Source organism: Haemaphysalis longicornis, unplaced genomic scaffold, assembly GCF_048455015.1.
Source record: "Haemaphysalis longicornis isolate Haplotype H1 unplaced genomic scaffold, Haemaphysalis longicornis Haplotype H1 scaffold_13, whole genome shotgun sequence".
Taxonomy (NCBI): domain Eukaryota; kingdom Metazoa; phylum Arthropoda; class Arachnida; order Ixodida; family Ixodidae; genus Haemaphysalis; species Haemaphysalis longicornis.
The window spans coordinates 92,142,797-92,163,304 of record NW_027526233.1 but is presented as its reverse complement, the minus strand read 5'-3'; the positions used below and the strand labels follow the sequence as shown (position 1 = coordinate 92,163,304).

General features: G+C 45.1%; 1 non-coding gene across 1 annotated transcript; it reads left to right on the top strand.

Annotated features, from left to right (window-relative positions):
• The first annotated feature begins 337 nt into the window (after positions 1–337).
• Trnas-gga (transfer RNA serine (anticodon GGA)) lies at positions 338–410 on the top strand. Its single transcript has one exon. It is a non-coding gene; the product is annotated as a tRNA-Ser (tRNA).
• Positions 411–20,508: the final 20,098 nt, after the last annotated feature.

Here is a 20,508-nt window from a genome sequence, read left to right as displayed (position 1 = left end):
GGTGAAGGGGACCTTCTTTTTAACCCCCGGGCCGCGACTCGAGCGTCAACGACATGTCGAGAGTGGTCGACCAGCGTTGAACCCTCTTAAGCTCCCTATGGCACCAAGACTGCCAGAACAGAGGCCCTCGCTATGCATGTAGCGAATCAGAATAGGAAATGAGAGGGTCGTTGAAAATAAGACAGAAATAAGAATTGGCAGTCAAGAAGACCTAGGAAAGCAAAGGGGAGGATGTAGTAGCTCAAGATAAAGAATTTGGCGCTGGCTACCACCCCCAAGCGCAGGAAACAAAAACACCTGAACATAAATACCCCATAAAGTGGAGGCTAAAGTAGCCCCGCCGGTACCGTAGTGGTTATCGCACCAGACCGGAATTCTGGAGGTCGTGGGTTCGGATCCCACCTGGCGGGCATTTTTTCTCCACTTTTTTATTTTCCAAATTTTTTCTTTATCTTGAGCTACTACGTCCTTCCCTTTGGTTTCCGAGGTCTTCTTGACTGCCGATTCTTATTTCTGTCTTATTTTCAACGAGCCCTTCATTTCCTATTCTGATTCGCTATATACATATATATATATATATATATATATATATATATATATATATATATATATATATATATATATATATATATATATATATATATATATATATATATATATATATATATATATATATATATATATATATATATATATATATATATATATATATATATTTAAATACAGTAAGCCCTCGCCAACTCGAAGAAGTAAAAACCGGGAAAAATGTCGAGATAAGCGGCATGCCGAGTTAAGCAAAACACCAAAATTGTTTGCCCAGGTCACTGTAAAAGAAAAGCGAGTGCCACCAGGAAAACCTCCACTGCACGAGAGAGCTAGCGTAGTAAAGGGACAATAATTCACAGGGAAAAAGATTCCTTGACAAACGCGAGTTTCTCTCCAACGTCAGCGATTTCCACTGCTTTGGGCGGGACATCTTGGTCGACATTCGGAAGCGTCCGTTGCACAGACCACTCACCACTCAGCTAAACTGGACTCAAGATGCATCGTCCGCAGATCGAGGGAAAAACAAAGAATACCAGCTCGCACATGCAAGGGCTAGGTTGCGTACTGACCGGCGCACGCCGTACACGGCGCCCCACAGCGCATAAATCGCGCGCAGGTGCGCACACGTGATCACTCCCACAGTTGCTTGACAAGGCGGATAGGAAACGGCTGCGTCCGCGGGAATTTCATATTCGCCCTTCACGACAGCGGTCCGCATTATAGTAAGAGCTAAGCGTTCGCAGGGAGCCCTCGTTTCCTGTTAGGAGTGGACTTTGCCTTCTGGCCTCCCGGTCAAGATTTCGAGATTTCCGCTGTCCCCTCCGAAAAATGTGTCGATATAAGAGGGGGCAAATACATAGCACCTATGGAAGTTTATAGCACGGCAAAAAAAGTTTCGACTTAACCGAGCTTTCGACTGGTAATTCCGTGCAGAGCGCTTCGCAGCTAATGCGCTATATGCATTGGCCGAGATATGCATTGATGTGCGTGCCGTACTCGTGAAGCTCGCCAACAACGTCAGGTGTCGTGAAATTGCCGTACTGGCTCGCCAACGTGCCCCGTCAGCGTAATTAGTGTCGCATATTGGCTCCTATATGCTTCTAGTGCGCTTGTCCTGCTATGGTGTAAATCCGAAGGAACAAATTGATATTATGAAAGTAAGCTGTCCGTGTCTGCACCAATTAAATTAAGTAGTAAACTTTTAGCCCCAATAAAATATCAGGTGAGAAGCTAGACACATCTACAAAAACAAACGTCAACTGGTAATGACACTGGAAATTGCACTTAGAGAAGTAGGGGGGCGGGAATTAGAATTGCCGGGGGCCATTGATCCCTATAGAAAACGTCGCAGATGGCTGGTGCCCCGGCTGCCCCAGTAGTCTCCGCCTATGTTCTGTAGTGTTCAAATTATTTCAATTCCGTCTTTTTCTTTTTTTGTAAGCTGTAGTGTTCAAATTATTTCAATTCCGTCTTTTTCTTTTTTTGTAAGCTCATTTAACTCAGACGTTACAATTGTTGGCATGGCCCACGAAGAAGACGTTAAACAGGAATATAGACTGCTCATTGTCAACTTTTTCTTATATAACAAGTGTGCCAAAATGTATGAGCAAGCCTTTAGTGCCAATCCTTAAAACACGTTTTGGAGTACACAGCTACAATGCCTTTATGAAGACCACCTTGCATCTGCTCGAGCAGCCGTGCTGTGTTGGTTTTAAGTAGCAGGGGGAGTATATCAGTTCTAAATTCTGTGGTATTAATCCTACCTGGAGATAATTTTCGCAAGTTCCTGTTCAAATAATTTTACCGTATATTTCCAGTATGAATGCGTAACAACCACACGAGCGGCTTGTGTTGAGCATTCACAATACCGACATTTTAACCTTCAAACACAATTCCCAAGAAGGAAAATAAAACACGTGATTAAACATTTTGTCAAACCAAACTTGTCCAACTTCCTAAAAGTATTGAAACTGTTGTTAAAATGAATATAAAAAACACAGTTTCAACACATTTTAATACCACGTGTGGGTTGAAAGCACGCAGTTTTATTAGCAGGTCATAAGAAAATACTTTCGCCCAAATCATTTTTACGTTTTACAGATACAACAATTTAAAGTAAGGCGGTTTTTTTCAAATAACGCTCTCGATGCAATTCTTGTGTAACCCAAGAAAGCAAAGGGCTTGTTGGATGTGTTCTGGATTTTGGGTTGCAGGTTTCTTCGCCACTGATCTTGTGCAGCCTGACGCACTTGTTCTGCTCCCCGAGATGACACGTGCTCACCAAAAAATTATGGAACCACGTTTTCAGTTTAGTCATGCAGTTAGACAACGCCATATTTCTGAATTGTTCGGGCTACAGGAAAAAATTGACAAATAATGGCACTGCATTTTGAAAGACTCCCAAATCGGAATTTTAATGAAAGCCCTTACCGCAAAGAGTAATATAACACGTTTCAGGGTGGTTGATGACGGAGGGTGAAGAACTCTCGCGAAACAGGAACAAACTGTAATCACAAACAAAAGTCTAAGCCTTAAATTATTTTTATCTCAATGTTTGCTTTTGTGTTGAATTTTTATGGCATTTTGGTAAAAAATATACAAACGTAGAAACTCGGAACTTTGATATATATAACAATACGCAACATTCCCTGCAATACATCTAGCCCCTAAAATGGGCTTCGCTACTTCCAGCCTGTACGAACACTTTAATGTCAACTGGGAAGTCTCTAACACATCATATAGTTGCTAGATATATCCTGGCGGTGCTCCCATAAGCAAAGAAGGCGACGCGTTGGCGTAGTTAACAATGGCCCCTTCAAGCACTTGCGTGCCAATCAAATCATGCGATTTTTTTAGCGACTACTGCATCACAAGCTATAATTTTCTCGAAACTACAATCGGAACGTTTTGCGTGTAAGGTAGGGCTTGTTATTCTCAAGGGGGTTTATAATTCATTCGCTGGCACTTGCCCATAGACCCGCTTTTGTGTCTGATAAAGTCTCGAAATTTTAGGTGCTTCATATGGTTATTCATTTTATTTTATTCGCTGTGGGAACAACTTAATACTGCGTGTACAAGCATGGTACGGCTTTTATAACGTTTGCACTGTGGGGGGAACCGCGGCCAGTACGCGACAATTTATTTTGTACTAATTTTATTTTAAATTAAAAAACCCTCTGAGAATTCATGTTGTGTGTACAATTTAACGGGGCTGCTGAGGGCGTCATCGCTTCATATCACATTTTTCGATCTCACATCGGGCTGCCACAAGTAGCGCTTACTCAATGAGTCCTACCACAGTGGTAAGGGCTGTTGCTCGACACTGATTGGGGAACCATAACTGCAGCCAGAAAACTCCGAAAGAAAAAAAAACGTAAAATTCACCACTCCTCCCGCAGCATTTTGTAAAATCACTCTTCGGGGCACCTAACTGTGCTTTCAAGATTTAATTGGGACATTTTTGGCGATGCTCACAAAAAAAGGCACTTTAAGGATTTTTTAATCTTCCGTTTGTTTTCGCATTGCAAAACGGAATTAAAAACACATACATTTTATTGGGAAGAAGATATTTTCGAAGGAGGTTGTGGGGCTGCATTTATGGAGAATTGCTCAAACCAGTAATGGTGTCGGCCGTATGTAATGCGTATTGGTGTTGTATCGTATCTGTGTTAGGGCATTACTTTCGGAACCATAATGGCCAGCCTTCATCTTGTACATAGCTGCAAAAATATGCCGGATATGCATGCCAGCACTGCACAGGACGACCAATTATAGTAACATTTGCCTCAAAATACGAGCCGATGCCTCGAAATACGCAGTTGCTCAACGCCCTCCACGCCATCCGTTCCGATATGCTTATCGAAGAAGAGTTTCTTCCACACTTTCCAAGCATTTCGGTCTCCTCCCGGCAGTAGCCACTGGATCATATCAGGCCCGCCCTCACAGCACCATAGTTGGCGAATTTGACGTAACGAAAATTGAAACTCCTAATGGGATCTGAGCTTTCCGAATAATAACATACTTCAGTAGTGGTGCGTACGACTCAGCTTCTGGACAAAGACGGCCTCCCGAAATAACGTATTTCAAAACCCTGACTCCTACTCCGATACATCATACATTGATGTTTACTTCTTGGATTTCGCACTCCGAGCTGCTTTGCTGGGAGCTTTCGAATGATGCTCCTTCGCTGCGTTTCCCCCTCGCGGCCCCGAGTTTGCGACACCCAGAGACTGTGCTGCTTCGAGAAAGAGAAGAATCGCAGATGTGTGGTCGTGCTGGTGACTGTTGTGCTAGTTGACACTGCACAGGAAGAGGTTCCCTTAGCCTGGCTTAACGCTTGATTTGGTTTTCTTGCTGCTTAGAATAACTTGTCTTAATCTTGTCCTGCTTTTGATTGGTTTTAGAGTTTCCACAAGCACGCAAGTCTTGCCTACAGTTGTAGATTAAGCTTCACTAAAGCAAAGTAAGCTACGAGTAGTAAGCCAATGTACAGTCAGGGAGGAATGAAACACGTACGCAAAAATATAAACCTGAAAACACAAACAGTATGGTTTTGTTTCGTGCAACTGAAATTGTCGCGTGGCTTTATTACAGTAGCAAAGACTGAAAAAATATCTTTCCTAATACACCCCAAGAATACCCTTTTTTTCCTCCACTATTCACACTCGTAATTTGCGTGTTCCGGTTCATAGTGTTCTCATTTTATTTGGCTATAACTGTACTTGTCGCATGTGTGTAGGTTGAAGTTATTTTGACTTCGGCAAGTTTGCTAAGTTTGATTCAGTCCACAAACGGAAAAAATAAAGCCACATTCTTCCGGCACAAATCTTATGGGTGCCTATGGTTTACTGCCAGATAGAATTGCAGTGAACCGCCAGCCGATGGCCGAATTATTTCGTCGGCGCTGGTCTCGGCGGATGAGCGAGCCCCGCAGTGGGCGCAATCAAAGGAATCCATGAAAGCATGCCTCATATGGCAAGTTATTGGAAATCGGCAAGGAGGAAGCAATGAGTCCAAGTGCAGTTCTGATTTTTTTGAAGTATCAGCTTCACGTAAAGGCACGCAGAGCAATAGAAAAATGTCCAATGGAATCCTTGCGACAATGTTTGAAAATCGCTACAAGCTCGCTTTAACACATATGTAGTGCTACGTCTTGTTTGCGTCTCTATTTTCACTGTCTTTGCTTTGTCTTCTGGCGGTAATCATCGTTCGTTATCTTTCCTGTTACTATTGCGCCTGTTTGTTTGTTTTTTCAATTTTATGTCATCTTCTGCCGCAAAATATGTAGCAACCAGACTGGAACACTGCACAGCCTACCTGAACGAACAGTTCTTTGCCCCTGCTTTGCACCTGTTCTACTCACATGCCATCACGTTGATTAGTCATCCGACGGCCGCAATTTACGTTTACATTTGCAATTAAACACTTACATAACCAATATGAGGCTCACAATTCGGTCATTAAATCTCCCGTATTCTCTCCTATACTCCAAGTCGTTATAGGCCCCGATGAAGAGCAGAACAACACTTTTCATTTCACCGTTGGCTGCGTGTGGCAATACCGCACTGCTTACGCGTTGAGTGGATACTGTGGTGGACCGGGTTGCAAACCCCAGTGGTCTTACAAGTGGTTTTTGTACTCTGTACAGCTGTGCCAATTTCTGGAGGAAAATTTGTCAACTCTAAAAGCCGACGGTTCTTTCGTGGCGTGCGGGACAACAAACTCCAAACGCGGCGGATTCGGTGACGGGGCAGGGGTGGGAAGGGGGGAGGCGGGAGCGGAGGGTTTCACTAACGGAGCACACTGTGTGTAGATGGCGCTGCGAATTCCATTTTCCCAGCGTTCCCCGTGGGCCGGAGCTGTTCACCTGGCGGTCGCGTCGCCGGGACCATGTCTTTGTCGTCTGCTTTAGCGACGGTTGTTTTTTTGGCGTGTTTTGGAGCAGCTTCGCATGCATCGCGCACTTCGTTCACAGGGCTTGATTAACTTGTTCGGTAGCGCCTCCTGGATAACCCGGACCCGACAGAATTATACGGTCGTACGACAAAGATACGTTAATGATGGGTTTCCAGGGTGAGGGAAAAATATAGAGGCCACATACAGACACGTGGCAGCTGGCTGGAGAAAAGCTAGAGAAACGCACTGCTTGCCACGAATGGTACTCCGTTCTTTAAATTTTGTAAATACCAATTTGCTTGTGTTTTAAGAGGTATTACAAAATGCGAAAAGATCAACTGGTTCTCATAAATAGCGAATATAATGTTCCCTCAGCTTTCTCGCAATTCTCAAACATACTAAACTAACTAGTTTAAATCAATATAAATCGGAAGCACTAAGTTCACATGCCGAATTGTTTCGGTGTCCGCGCTTGTGTCGCGCGGTTGATGCAGCCCCGAGCTAGCACATCGGGATGGCCAGGTTCTGCCGTCTAACCCTTCGAATGACGCACCTCGCCGTTTTCTTTCTGCCACGCATTCCATGCTACAGCGGCGGCGTCCGCCGCTCTACTGCTGTGGCCGACGGTTCTTCGTTCGGGACGCCGCCCCAGCGAATTCTAGGTAACGCCAGGCAAAATCTCTGGTTTCACTCTTTGTAGAGCCACGTGTGTGAATTCAAGTGACGTCGCATGGGCAATTGTTGTGGGTGTCTGAAAAAGCTTTCCTTAACAACTACCTTCACAGGGTGGATTGCCGCCAATTGTTTTCGCTGTACAATAACTACAACACCAGCTGTTCACAGAATCAGACACTTGGGACGTTCCCATTAACAAATAGACCACAGTGAGTATCTACAGCATAGAGGAAACGTAGTTCTGACAATTCACGCCTCCGGAACCAGCTGTTTGGCTGGGCGTCGATATCAATTCCTAAATCTAAGAGTAGCTTTAAGAAATCCTTCTCCCATTTTAGGGGTGTCGTAGTGCGAAATCCCTACTATTGTTCTGTGTATTTATATTAATTGTGTTTAGCAGAAAACCAGCTACATATATCAAGCGGTCGAATAAACAGCACATTGCTCCAAATGCTTATATGTTGAAAAATTCTGACTCAGACAGCACGGAATAATTACTTCGAAATTGTAAACTTGTTTTTTTACATATTTCTACTCACTAAATATCATCAGGCGTTACTTAGAACAGGTGTGCCCGAGGTATTAGAGGGCGGCCGATGTGCCTACATAGTCAGATTGCTTTTCCGAGTCATCCAACAAACCATAATGAGCGCAACCGCTGCAAGACGGCAACAAAACTGCATAAAAATCGACAATTCAAGACGTCACAACCTGACGTTAAAACCACTTTAATGTACAAATTATATTTCTGCGAGTAGAACCGTGACCTCTACAGTAGCAAACATGGTAACCATCACACACGATTTGTCAGTGGCAAGCCCGCAAAAGGCTAAGCCATAAGAAATTGGAGCTTTTGACAAATTATATACTGGCTTATAAATACGACCATTGTTTAGTTCTTGTCTCAAGCTTGATGCTACAAAACACTGGCGCGCGTGAGTAATCCAGGTAGCTTTTATAAAATTGTAAAAAACATAGCGGGACAGCGGGCAGTCTGTTTCGCATAATTTCTGTCAGGACTTCACCCCGACTGGCCGAAACAGTCGTTGTGTTATTAAAATCATCGGCGGCTGTCTTTCGCCGTTCCAGGTGTGTGGCTGCGGAGTTTTTGTTGCACAAGTCGGGGCGATATTTTGTAATGTTTTCTCACTCCTACGCTATTCATTACTGACGAAGAGGACGTCATCTCATTTGTTGCGGATGCTTATCACAGCAATGAGGACTGTCATACGATTTGAACCCACACAACGCCACCACACCCCTCTGCGTACCCGAATTTTGCGGGAACATTTTTGGGATACTTTGTGTCCAAATTTGGGACAAAATATTATCGCGCGCTTCGGCAACATATTCGAGAACCAAAATTACCGCGCGCTTTGGGAACAAACCAGGCCAGCTGGCAAACCCATATGAGATGCAACGTCGCATGCAAGCAGCAAGTTACCGTTTGTCTCCCCATATCTTCCGTGGGACGGTGCAACAGCACGGCCCAGTAATTGATTCTCCTCGATAGGGCGCTACGGCAGTTTGTTTGGTCTGTAAAATTAAACGCTTAACAGGTATAATTTGTGAAAAAGTAGGTGTCGCTTGACCGAGGCGTCAATAAAGCAACCATTATTTAGGCCATCGATAGTAAAGCACGTTCGTATCCTCGACCCTAGTGTACCCTCTTGCATACGGAGCCAGTGCCCCAGGGGAACAAAAGCGCGTTGAGGACGAGCAAGACTCATTCGTGTAAGGTGCGTGTCAGTTACATGCACACTCCAGTCAACAAAAAACAGATGATGTGAGAGCTGGGCTTGCGCCGGGCGTGTAGCACAGATCGAACGTGGTTTTTGTTGATTCCATGGCGACCCATGTTGAGATTGTAGAAAAGCGGGACACATACGCAATGTCTGCAGCAGCGTTGCTAGGTAGGCTAGTGGCCGAGGTGATGTATATTCAGCCTCCTTGATGCTAAATTTGAGTTGTTAAAGCAGCGGCCGTCCATGCGTTGCCTGGTCGGTCTTCGTTTCGTTCGCGCGGTTTTCATAGAATATGAGCAACATCTAGCTGTGTCGTAGAAAAACATGAACCCTGTGCAAACCTCTGAGCCCAACGCTCGGGTGTACCACCCCAAAACCACGTCTTCTGTGAGTTCCTTATGTACTGGTAACCTTACAGTTACCGCTGTTCGGGCTGTGCCCAGCGACGAAGAGGATTTACGGTTTAATCAAAATCAAAGGTGTGCTGTGTAAACAGAAGAGAACACGGAATTCCATTCTTCACTTATCTCCAAAGCCTCATCCACGCGGATGTACCCAGGTGTCGATTGTGATGTTCGAGGTACTCGACAGCGTTCCGATGAATTGTAAGGAAAACAGCAGCGCAGTGCAGGGTACTACCACTGTTATGGCCAAATTCAAGGGTGTTACAAGTCCACTTCGTCAGTTTCGTTACAGGAGTGTGCCGTAGATTACACGGGTTGAGTTTGTTTTCAGTGCAAGGCGTTAAGGTAACGGTTGTGCACCACTTGATTAAGGGGACTGTGGCATTTGAGGAACTTCCATGTAGTCGGCTGTTACCTTCCGCGCTGGCCTCAGACGCTACTATGGCTTAGAACCCTGTGGCTCAGAACCCTGTCGCTCAGAACCGTGTGGTTTCGTAAAGACAATTTTTGTGAGTATGCCGTTGGTTTATTTTTAAGTAAGCAAGTAGAGAGCAAGAAACCGAGACAATTTCTTCGATGAACCTTGAAAATCGCCTTCTTTAGCGGCCGCGTAAATCGAGCGCTGATAGTTAAGCTTAGTGGTCAAGTAGCATACAAAATAAACATGGTGACTGAAGGTTCGCGAAGCATTTCGCTGTCATTCCGTCGTCCGTAGCGGTGCACCCTGTGATTCTGCTCCATACACGCTTCATTTGGCGACGCCACTCGCAAGCCGCTAGCCTCATCGTGTATAAACGATAAATTAGAAAAATACGACACAAAACATTCCGCTCAGGGGCCCTATTCTCGACTGCACAAATTGCCGGCATTTCGTCCATGTTTTTTTGCGTAAGCACGCCGTAAGCAATTAGTGACGTACTGCACACAGAGCTCTGACGACATGTAGCGTAATTTGACGTGTCTATTATAAAAGTTTTATTACAGGTGACGAATTTTATAACTGCATGAAAGCAAAACAGCTGAGGCATATTAAAAAAATAAAGGTGAGTGCTGAAACGTATTAAAAAAACACAGTTGTTTGGTCAAAATTAGAGTCGGTAGCATGCTCATCTGGTAACCATACAAAACAAAAAACTTTTTTTAAATAAAATGGTTTGACAGCGATTGTAAAATGTTAAAGGTATTGTAAAAAAAATGCCCGAGTTTTTTTTTTTATTTAGCATTTTCTTCTTCTTGCAAAAATGTTTTCGAAGGACATATCTTTGTTATCCGTGTCGCCATCGTCATCACCGAGCTACATCGTCTGCTTCAAACCCACGTGCTTCACTTCCGCAATGGACGAACCCTCGACGAGTGGTACATTGAGGAAACGCGGTCCGTACGGGCCCCGCATAAGCCCACAGCAGTGGGAACTTATGCTTAATTTCATGACCGAGCAGCCACTTCTCGGCAGGGAGGCCAGTGAACTGAGGCCCGAATTGAGGACCAAGTTGTGGGACTCCCTGACGGGGCTCCTCAACAGGGAAGGGCCAGGCAGACGCTCGGTCGACAACTGGCGGCGTTTTGGCGTCATCGTGTGGCTGCGGCACGAGCTCAAGCAGCGAAGGCCTTCGCCGACTTCAGGTGTGACAAACTAAGAAGTTCTCCGCAAATGCCGCTCTTACAGTTCGCGCGCATCAAATTTACGCATGCACGTGCGTCGGCGGTGCCCCAGTAGTAATACGGATGCATGCGTTAAATACAGTCAGTCAAAAGTTTTTAGGCCATGCCAAAGGTTCATAGGTCACACAGAATTCAAAACGTAAGCTTAACTTTTGAACAAGACAAACGTTTCATGCCAGAAATTCGGCAAAGAGCCTCTGTTATTGTCATAAAAGAACTTGGTCGCATGAGAGCGTTTAAGATAGTCCACTTAATTCGTTGGGACCTATTACTTTTGCTATGACCAAGAAAGTTTTGTCAAACTACGTTTCTGTGCGCATGCAAGATATGTGCGTGCCCCTGTCCGTAATATTAATGCTTAACAATTTCTAAACATGCCAATGTTTCGTTTCCGTGACAGGGTCATAGGTGCGGGGCGGTCCCGCATGGTGAACAATTTGGACGACGACACTGTCCGTGTCGTCAACATCGCTGGCCTCGAGTCAGTTGTGGGTGGCGGTGGCCCCTCTGTCCCGGCACGCCGTGGACCTGGTGCCTTCCCTGTCGCCCAGGCAAGTAGCAAAATGTTGAAATAAATCGAAGCATGCATGCAGACTGAGAATATGGAACCGTAGCTGCCTAAACAATGAAAAAAAAACTGAATGAAAGTGCCACATTTGGCAATTATGGTGAAGTACTGATGGCCTGCCATGCTCCTGGAAATATATCTCACAAAAGGGAAATTCCCTAACATTTTTTTTTGGTGGACATTGAAAGGTTGGCAAGGCATTTAGGCAGAAAAATGTCCTGGGATTGTATGTTACACTTTATATTGTCAAGCTGGAAGCTAATGTTGGTGGTCCCACCGGTGACCTTTTCTTTGTTTGCCATTCAAGGGTGAAAAATACCCTGACCACTGATTGCTTTTACTGTGATTGGGTGGGGAGTTCATCTTCCAATGTGAAATCACATGTACATTATTGCATCATGCAGAGGAAAAAAACAAGCTGTAATAGGCAATCAATTTTTTTAATGCATACAGAAGTCATCCTGCATAAACAAGAGAAGTTGCCTCATATGCCAAAAAGTGATGCTTGTATGAAGATAGGGGCAGGAAAGTTGCTGCATTAACTGCAGCAACTTGCCTGAAAACTAAGACATTTGTCATAACTATCGCCCGATAAGCATCGAAGGTGTCCGCTTCGCGTAGGCATGACACCCATGCCTTCATAAAAATGCCGAGGCTTGCAGCATACACCACAAATCATTTTCACCCGCAGGCGGCCATACGAGCCAGGATCAGCAGCATGTCAGCAGCCCAGGGCTCCTCCCAGGGCTCCTCGCAAATGTTGCAGGATCAGAACGCTGCTGCGGGCAGCTCATCGCCCGACCACCCACAAGGTACGAGAGGTGGACATCAGTGTCTCGATTAGAGACACATATTACAGTACATGCCCTAACTGAGGTCACTTTGTTGTAAAGCTGTCCACCCGCCACCCCAAGTGTCTCCACGGGCTGGCTGCCAGGCGCTGGCTGACCACAATTATGTGCCAAGCCTGAACCCGCCTCTTTCCCCACCAGCATCGCCAGGTGAGGGCTTCATGTATGTAATACCCCCAAATGAAGCACGCTAAATGCTTCATGTTGCTACAGTTTTTCTTGGTGCTAGACATCTACTCAGTGATGACAGTGCTGTTTCACAGGCAGCGGCACAGAGTGCCCGTGCATGTATGCAAGTTACATTTCGCAAAATAAATTACCATTTCCTATGAGTGAATCAAAGGCAGTCTGAATTCTACCCTTATCCTTTATCGCACATTGCCCTTCCTAATATTACACTTATTTTGTACATTGCGCCAGGCCAGCCTAAACTCATGCTCGTGGGGACACCTCATTTTTAAACTGACAAAGCTCCATTCAAAAACTATCGGTACCACTAAGGCATAAAAGTAACCTTTCAATAAACAGAATTTCAGCAGTACTGCTTGCCGACTTGCAACCATGAAGACTAATCAAAGTTCACGTAAGGAAATGTTTGGAAGCCAGGAGCACTTCATACTTTTGCGGGCGATGGAACTTTTCAACAATTTTGTTACGGGTTCCCCAGCATATGGTCGGCAATAATTGAGATAACTGTGTTCACAAATTGTAGTGCATGAATGACTGTGGGAGCACACACCACAAATGCACAGTTTTTCATTTGCAGCCGTGCAGCAACCCAGCACTAGCCGGACACGGTGGCTGCCTTCACGAAGTTCACCGACAAGCAGCAGGCAGGCTTCACCACCCTCGCCACGGACTCCACCGAACCGTGGGCTGCCACCGCAGCTTCGCACGCCACCGCACCGCTTCACCCCACCACGCCGCCGCAGACCCGTTCCTCGGGCTGTAGCAAACCGCCACGGTGGTTCAAGGACGGCACCCTTAGAGAGCCTGCAAGATATTGCGACCACCTTGGCAGCAGACCAACGGCACTTGATTTCAGTCCAGGGCCAGCGGCTTGCTGCCGAGGAAGAGTGCAGGGCGACACTTCAGCGGCACCTTAAAGCAGTTGCGTACCCAACATTTTATAATATATGCATGCTGTGTTCACAAGGGCGCAACTGGGCACAGCAAAATGTTGTGACTGTAGTTTTTAAGTATGAACAGGCCTTAGGTCTCAAGTAAACATAGAAATGTAACAGGAAAGCACGCACAGGGAGGCACACTGACATTAAAGCGACAAGCGATGAAATACGCGATTTCACGTCACTTTTCCGCAATTCGGCTTTTTGTGCTGTGTGAAATAGCGAACATTATCATTTACAATGTAGAACGCTTAACAGGATGCTATTTCATATCCGTGCAGGTTAATGGCAAAACTGGAGCTATGAGACTGTCGAAAAACAAGTGCCTTCTATTGTACCACATGAACAAAAAAATCAAGTCCTAGTTTCGTTGTTCTTGCTTCACTCTTTACAAAAACGAACAATGGGACAAAAAACTGACAAATTTCTGTGAGCTCCCAAACTAATATTTATGTTCAAAATAACAGAACTCTGATGCCTTTCCTCTGTTTTAAGTTGCTCTTTTGTGTTCCTGAACAGGAGGCGGTGCGGAGTGACCAGCTCGTGCGGGGCATTGAGCTGTTGGCTGGCTCTCAGGAACGCCTGGCCCAAGCGCAAGAGCGTCTCGCTGATGCTCAAGCACAGCAGACGCTGGTGCTACAGGAAATGCTGCAAGAGCTGCGGGACAGCAGGCAGCCACCGCAAACAAGTAGCACCCGCAATGGTAAGAAAGGTGCTTGTGTGAATGAATGCTAAGGCACAGGACGAGTGCTGCCTTGCCTAGGACATTTATAAATCGGCAATATTATGAATGCAAGAACATAAGTAGCTAGGTTATCAATTCGTGAACCATCATCGCATTACAGAATGTGTGCAGGTCGCTAGAAGCACTCAGGCATACATATTGTGCAGAATACAGTAGAATCTCGTTAGCATGAACTGAGTTATGATGCACTTCATTAGCCTTAACAGGAGATCACTATTTTTATGGCATAGCAGATTCATAGTCTTTTGATAAATCCTCATCTGTAGCGTGATAGCACTTGCCTGACATGCCAAACAGTTCGAAGCAAAGTTGCAACATGTAGGAAAGTGCGTGGAAAGAACCTTCACCCACCATGTCTTGCATTGCACATGCCTGCAAACAAAGCATCTCCACATTTACATAAACAAAAGAAAACTAATTTGTGACTACGCATTGGAAGCCCATTCAAGAAAAACTGGAATATATGTAGAAGTGAAAGCTATGTAATGTGAGCGTGCCCCCATAGTGCATCACACTGCACATGTTTCTGAATAGGTAGGGCACAAGCGTAAATTTTCAGTGCTAAACTTGGCATGTGGACTTTGCGGCAGACACTGCCGCGTTCAGAGCAACCTCAACGTAGGAGTATATTTTTGCATTCTATCTGCAGTGCTGTAGGTGGTGCAATAGGTATACCAGGCTTATTTGGACATCACCTCAAACAAAAAAAGTTCTCGTAGCCGAAATTGGACCATCTATCCCATTTATTAGCTTTCACATGCAACACAGGCAGGGGAATCACAAACTACAGACCTTGCAAAGCAATGTCACATAGTTAAACAATTAGAGGAGTTGCACGTGCCAAGCTAGATCTGCGCCATCAGGCGTACAGTAGCGAAGGGTTTCGGGGTAATTTTGAACCACGTTGAGAGCTTGAACGTGCCCCAAAATGTCGACACATGGGTATTTTTATAGTCTACCTTTATCAAAAATAAGGATGCCATAGCAAAGCTGATCATGCTGATTAAACCTGTGCTTGCTGTCGCATTAATAGGTGACACCAACTATTTTATTTATTTATTTATTTATTTATTTACAATATACCTACATCGCCACGAGGGCATTTTTGTAGGGGGGACATGCAACATATACAGAACAAAGTATACAAATACATTTATACATCCATACACTTTTAAAAGCACTTATTCGTAGTGATTAAAAAAACGAACACCACACTGATCATAGGCGGGAGAAAAAAAGATCGTTATTTTGAAGACTAACCAATTCCTCTGACAACATATTCCAATCACCTATTGTTCCAGGGAAAAAAGAATTTCCAAGAATATTTGTACTGTGGGCATACTCTCGCACTTTTTTTGGATTATCATGACGAAGTGATATGTAGTTTGGCTCGAGGAGATACCGTTTTTTGTGGATACCTGTACGATTGTAGTAAATGGAGTGGAAAAATTTTAACCTTAACTTTTTACGTCTGAACTGCAGTGGTTCCCAGTTCAGGATAGCTTTAATCGCCGAGATGCTAGCAAAAGGGTCGTACTTGTTGGTAACAAAACGCGCTGCCTGGTTTTGCAGCTTTTCTAATCTTTCTATAAGGTACTCTTGGTGTGGGTCTCACACTACACACGCATAATCAAGTATAGATCGGACATGCATAAAATACAGTGTTTCTTTCACTTCTGTGGATGCATCGTTAAAGTTTCTACGGATAAAATATAACATTCTACTGGCCTTTGTAATTATGTACTCTAAATCTTTAATCCACTTGAGTGACTGAGTTAAGTATACACCTAAGTATTTGTACTCTGTAACGCTAGTGATTATTGTATCTTTTATTTTATAACTTTCTTGGGTTATAGCTGATTTTCGTGTAAAACGGAGGTGATTACATTTCTTGATATTTAGGTTCATGCCCCATCCGTCACAACACCTAGCTACTGTTTCTACGTCTTTTTGTAGCGCGTATGTGTCGCTTAGTGAATTTATCTACCTATAAATAACACAGGCGTCAGCAAATAATTTAATTTCGGACTTAATGTTTTCTGTTATATCATTTATATAAATTAAGAACAATAATGGTCCTAGTATGCTACCTTGTGGTACGCCAGAACTCACCGCAATAGAGCTAGATTTGTGACTATTTAAAACCACACATTGCTCGCGGCCGTGCAGGTAGTTACGTATCCAAGAATGAATTTTATAGTTAATATTCAGGGATGCGAGTTTATTGTCCAGAAGATTATGAGGAACGGTATCAAAAGCCTTCCTGAAATCTAGAAAGATTGCATCTACTGGCGTATTATTATCGAGGGCCTGTGATATGTGACGCTGAAATTCTACTAATTGAGTATTGCATGAAAATCCACTGCGAAAGCCATGCTGAGAGGTGTAAGGTAGTTGATGGAGTTGAGATATTGAAATATTGCACTATATAAATTATGTTCTAAAATTTTACAGCAAATTGAAGTCAAAGAAATCAGTCTATAATTTTTCACATTTTTCCCATCCCCGGACTTAAAAAGAGGCGTTACATTTGCAAATTTCCAGTCTTTAGGAACAATGTCTGACTCAAGTGACATTTTGTAAATAATAGATAAATACCTTGCAATAACGTCATGGCACTCCTTCAGTACAAATGGCGATAGCCCATCTGGACCACATGCCTTAGAAGTGTCCGGTTCGCGTAAGAGGCGATCTATACCATAAACATCTATAATGATATCATCCATAGAGTGGGTTACACCACTAACGCATGACGGTAAAGGAGAAGTTGACGTTTTCTGTGAAAAAAAACAGACTGGAAAAATGCATTGAATGCTTCCGCCATTTCAGCATTACCTTGCACAGTGATTCCATCCACTGATATTGACTGTATAGAAATGTCGTCTTTCCTGGTTTTCTTTACGTATTTCCAAAACTGTTTCGGGTTTTGCTTAAGGTCAATGTTCAACCGGCCAAAAAATTGTCTTTTCGCATTTTTTATTGCAATCTTAACTTTATTGTTGGAGTCTTTCAAAGCCTGTTCATTAAATTTGGTACTAATATTGCAGAATCGCCTATAGGCTCGCCGGGCTTTCCTTATTATCTTGCGAATTTCCGCACTGAACCAAGGTTTTTGTTGTTTTTTTGCCGTTAGGTTCTTCGATGGTATAAACGTTTCTGTTAAATGTTTTACTTTATCGCAAAAAATACACCAAAGTTCTTCCAACCATAGGGATTCAGACAGCCGAATAAAAATTTCGAGGTATGATTCTAATTCTGCAGAGATAGCCACATAGTTTCCTTTATGAAACATGAAAACTTGGCGAGGATGTTACATTTGATTCGAAGCACTAAGTAAGGACAATTATGCTACAACTGCTTTGTGGTCGCTTCTGCCAGGAATAACAGATACTTTAGATATAATATTTGTGTCGTTACATAACATCAAATCCAAGATTGCGTTCTGCCTGGTAGGCTCTAAAACGCACCGGTTGAACCCAAACGTAGACACCAATTCTTTAAACTGACGATAAAGCTGAGAAATATTATTTGTCGAGTTTCCTGCCATCCAATCAAAGTCGGGCAGATTGAAATCTCCCCCTAAAATTGACCCGTCAGGTATCACTGATAGCGCGTCAGTATGTTTGCCAATTGGTTCTTCACTACTATTTGGTGGGCGGTAAAATGTACCAATTACTAAAGTTTTTCCTTTAGGAAAAAAACTCGACGCCATACGGATTCCGTATCGTCGTCAAAAAAAATCTTACGCCTAACCACTTATTTTTTGTACTTTTAGGTGGAGACTGAGTGACGCCTGGGGCTACAGTCCACGTCACTCCACTGGATCTTAATGACGCACACAGACCAAGGCACCAATACTTGGCCGTGCCGAAGGTGGAGCAGCCACACGAAAACCGTTCCCCAGCACCACTTGGCCGTGCTGAAGACCGAGCAGCCACACCAACACCGTTCCTCAGCGCCACTTGGCCGTGGCGAAGACGGAGCAGCCGCACCAACACTGTTCCCCAGCACCACTTGGCCGTGCTGAAGACGGAGCAGCCACACCAGCACCGCTCCCCAGCACCACTTGGCCGTGCTGAATACGGAGCAGCCACACCAGCACCGTTCCCCAGCACCACTTGGCCGTGCTGAAGACGGAGCAGCCACACCAACACCGTTCCCCAGCGCCACTTGGCCGTGCTGAAGACGGAGCAGCCACACCAGCACCGTTCCCCAGCGCCACTGGGCCATGCTGAAGACGGAGCAGCCACACCAGCACCGTTCCCCAGCACCACTTGGCCGTGCTGAAGACGGAGCAGCCACACCAACACCATTCCCCAGCGCCACTTGGCCATGCTGAAGACGGAGCAGCCACACCAACACCATTCCCCAGCGCCACTTGGCCGTGCTGAAGACGGAGCAGCCACACCAGCACCGTTCCCCAGCACCACTTGGCCGTGCTGAAGACGGCGCAGCCACACCAACACGATTCCCCAGCGCCACTTGGCCATGCTGAAGACGGAGCAGCCACACCAACACCATTCCCCAGCGCCACTTGGCCATGCTGAAGACGGAGCAGCCACACCAACACCATTCCCCAGCACCACTTGGCCGTGCTGAAGACGGAGCAGCCACACCAAGAGCCTAGGACGAGTTGCGGCTACATCAGAATCTGCAGAGCAACTGCTACCGTTGTTCCTTGCCACGTCGTGCCATTCCTGCTGGCCCTTCCCGTTCCTCAGCATTGGCAACTTCCTCTTCATCGGTGCTTTCCTCATCGCTGGTGCCTTCCTCATCATCCCCAGTGGTGTCGGGTTCGGGGCACTCATAGTGCAAGCAGAGGTTGTGGAGCACTGCACATGCTGCTACAATGGTCGATGCCGTGATCGGTGCATAGTGCAGTGTCCGGTACCTTTGCAGGCACCGAAACCTAGCTTTCAGCAGCCCTATGCAGCGCTCCACAACCGAACGCACTGACCCATGAGCGGTGTTAAATCTGGATGCTGGAGTCCTTGCTGCGTGGTCACCAGGCACTGGGTTTACGAGCCATGGCTCCAGGGGGTATCCACTGTCACCTGTGCGACCAACAGATTAATATGTATCACAAGAACTGCAAAACCAAAAGTCAGCCTGCCAGAATTTCCCGCATTACCAGGCAAGCCGGTGTGATGGCACCATGGGCAGCGTGTGCAGAAGGAAGAAAATCGGCCCCTGGGGCTCGGTCATCAATTTGCAGGTCTCCCAATCAGTACGCGAGTTTGATGTTCTATCAGAGAAACCGCTGCCTGCCATGTGTGTGCAAAGTAGGCGCCTGCAGGCAAGCTGGCTACAGGGACATTCACTAGACTGATTAGAACATAAAACTATTGTGTACTTATGCACAAGCAAAGCTGCTGCTAGTGTTAACATGCTAACTGCATTATACACAAATGTGTAAAGGAGTGCACGCTTGCTTCTTGGTGTGCAGGCGTGACGAGCACAGCCTTATGTTCTTTATCTTACCTGAGCTTGCCTAAGAGCTTAACCGATGTCTGTGAGGGGAGCAAGTCGATTTATTAGCGCTTCACCAGCCCACGGTGACTTGCCTCGCAACCTGCTGCCAAGCCAACTGGATAGGCTCATCCACATACTTGGTACTAGCTTTGAGGTTGATATTTAAATAAGTGCAGTGTCAGATACACTATGCCATAGAATTGCGTAAAAAATGTCTTCTGAAAAGTTTGTTACTGAGCTAGTGGGATACAGGCACAAAAGATGAAGTCCTTGCTGTAAATAGACATAGATCTAAAGAACAACGACTGCCGAACTACCTTACCATTGTGAACGCATTTTATATGCAAGCTTTTTGTAGCACATGTTCTTCCATGAAATAACAGAAACTGAGGCAGCACCACTACTTCACCAGGGGTGTGGATGACACCTGCGCCATGACACAACTGTTACCCCTCAGAAACATCCAGGATTTTTGAATGGTTACACGTGAATGACATGACTGGCATGACGGATATCTGTACTCCCAAAGAACACTTGGTAGTTTTCCCATGTTTGTTCATTCGTTTATTTCATGGCAGAAGGAGCTTGCTGTGATAGGACTGGAGTTTCAGGCTAAAATTTTGGTCCCCAGTAGACCCTTATCGACATCTGTTGCAGCAAAAACATTTGCCCGCACCGAGCCGCAAGATATGCCCATTTGCCAAGATGAAAACACCTGAGCTGAAAGACATGAGAAAAGAACACAAATGTGCAGTGAACACACAAATGTGCTCAGTGAGCAATGATGCAAGGCACATTTTTTGAAATGTGCTTAAGAG